The following is a 2,867-nucleotide window of genomic DNA, read 5'->3' as shown; positions in this document are numbered from 1 at the left end:
GTAGACTTGAACTGTGAATTTTAGCATTACTACTTTGTGAGACAAGGATTTCCTTTAACAGGTATCAATATTACTTGCAAAATTAAATAACCTTTACCCCACCCCATTAAAAAGGTGGGGTAATTTCTGGAGTTCATTCTGGGCCTAAAAAGGTGTTGGGCTGGCCTAGAATTGCTCTGCCTCCACTCATCTACTAACATTACATGCAGAATTGTATCCAATTTCTTCCTTCCCAAGAGTTTCATTCAGCCCATACCCAAGCACATCTCTACATTGTTGTCCCTGTAGACCTACATCACTGATTTAAACAAGCAAGATTAACCAGAAGCTTAAATAAAAAAATTACTTTTTTCCTGGTAGAGTTTTGCTAGTAATAAGTATAATAATATAATTAACTCCTATCTAGTGTTCTTCACATCTCAGTCCCCACTTCTATATGCATCACCCAGTGAAAGCAAGTTCTTCCTTAGGTGGTATATTGGACTAGTTAGAACTATTCTAAAAAGTACTCTAAATTTTGCTTACAGTACCCTGCACATTCCTCCAAGAGTTCTGTACTATGCTCAAGGGCTCACAAGGTGTTTTGCATAAGGAACACTGAAGTCTCAACTATTCACTTTTCCAGGTCTTTGGGACAAAGACTTTAATAGCACGACCTGAAGAAAAGGAACAATTAAAGGCCTCAGCCAGTTGTACTGGCATCCCTTTCATTCAGTTTGCTTTTCTAGCATGCTAATTGAGTGCAGGAATGAGCTAACATAATAATGGCTGAAGAAATAGCATTCAGATATTTTAAGGCACGGGCTGAACTCAGGATTCCATATAATGCTAAATTCTTGGACTTACGTACTTAACTGCCTTCTATTCTGGGACTCACTCAGAATGTTCCCACTTGCTCAGTAATTCACTGTCACAGTACTTAAATGCAGAGCTACAATTGTCCAGGGCTGCCTCGTGTTTTCCAGACTCTGAAGGAAGAATGATTGAGTATCAGAGATTCAGCTAAAGCAATGTTATCAACCAGTTTCTCTTTTGATTCCTGTGCCACTACACTTCTATCAAAGAATCTAGGACTTTGTCTTTCCAAGTTGCATAAATAACATCGGGAATACAAAAAAAGATTACAGGCCTTGTCTTGAGAAGGGTAATAATATGTTCTAGGCTACACTCGATAGGCAGGCTAGGTTAAGCATGAACCAAAGTCAGCTGCCTGTGTTTAGAGAGAATCTCAAGCTTCACTAACTTTGCTGACACCCACTCATACATCTATGAATTTTCTTTGGGGCACAATCTGTGTTTCCCTCTCACCACGTCTTATAAAATACGCGTGCAATCACATTCCTCCTCCTCCTTTGCAATGGGAGCAGGCCAGGAGATGAGCTGTAGCAATGGACAACATACACACTGACAAGTGTACGAAGACACTTGTAACCCAGTCATTTCTGATTAATTCTTTATATCCTTCAACATCTATTCTCAGGACCAGTTCAAATGAAGTTTAAATACAGTTTGGAATCATTCTATCATGCTCAAAATGAGAAATTACTCTATAATAATGTCTTTCTTTCCCCACCAACCCCCATCACCTTCTCCTGCCATGTGCCCAAAACCACACCATGCTCTACAAGTAAATCCATTTCACGGCTTTTGACACATGACCACTAAAGCAAGACTACGTCATACCACTGACACTGAAGCTGTGCTGGCACAAATTTTAGATAGTATTCTTTGTAGAATAGTGAGTTTTAGACAGCCAGCAAGTAGTTTTCTTCCTGAGCCTGTAGATGCCTGGCCACATAAAACAGAAGTTAAGCCACTAGCTAACTTCTATTTTATGTATAAGTCCGTATGTAGATTTGCATATGTGGAAGATTATGAACTACATCAAACAGCTACATAGGTTTAAGTAAGTGAAAAAGTGTAATTTCAGTAAAAATGTGCATTGATACTGTAGAACTGTCTTAGTATTACTTTTATGTGAAATTAACTGTGTGCATAAGTTCATAAACTTCTTTTGTACTGTAGCATAGTACTTCAGATTGTCAGGTTTGTTTGGTGCTCAACAGTAGAAATATAAGCACCCTTAAAATGCTTCAAATTTGCTAAGAACAGTAGTGGTAATTTAAATGTTTACTTCTCCCATTCCCTTTTTCCTCAAAAAACCCAAAACAAATGAACCCAACCCTCCAAAGTTTAACTTGCAGTTCTAGAGCAAACAGACTACTACTGGCCTGTATCCATACAGAGATGCAGTAGTATAAACAGAATGATTGCTGATCCTTGTATGAGGTTAAATCTGTTGAAAATGCCTCAGCTTATATGAGTCTGCACAGACTAAAAAAACCCCAAAACCAGCTGTAATTGCTTCCACAGAGCATTTTGCATGAGTCCAATTAGCCTAATGTAGCATCCAGTATTAGGGTGGAATGAGAATGCACATGTGTATAGACTGGACAACAGAAAGAATGTTTATGGACAGGTGCAAAAAAACCCCACCAACACTCGAAACAGGCAGGAAGCTGAGAATAAATGGTCGTGTCACATGTTGCCACGAGGGAAGAGAAACCATTTCCTCCCAGACACCAAACTGCCTTTGAAGCTCTCAGCAGCTCATTACTCCGCAAATTGACTGAATTGTGCCAGCCCCCCAAAAACCTCACCGAGCACCCCAAGTACAAACGTTTAGCCCTTTAAACTATTAAAAACGGCATTTACAGCCCCCACTCACCACAACCTCCTGGGCCACTGCTCCAGGTCCCCAGGGCGGCAGGTGGCTGCCCTCTCTCCGGGCGCTTGAGACAAGCGTGACCTCTCCATCCTGAGCTACCTGCCTTCGCTAACCCACAAACCGAGGGTTTCACCTGCCT

The sequence above is a fragment of the Manacus vitellinus genome, unplaced genomic scaffold (genome assembly GCF_001715985.3).
Source record: "Manacus vitellinus isolate BGI_N305 unplaced genomic scaffold, ASM171598v3 scaffold_21_pilon, whole genome shotgun sequence".
In the NCBI taxonomy this organism is placed as follows: domain Eukaryota; kingdom Metazoa; phylum Chordata; class Aves; order Passeriformes; family Pipridae; genus Manacus; species Manacus vitellinus.
The sequence above is the reverse complement of the archived record's forward strand: the minus strand, read 5'-3'. Positions refer to the sequence as shown.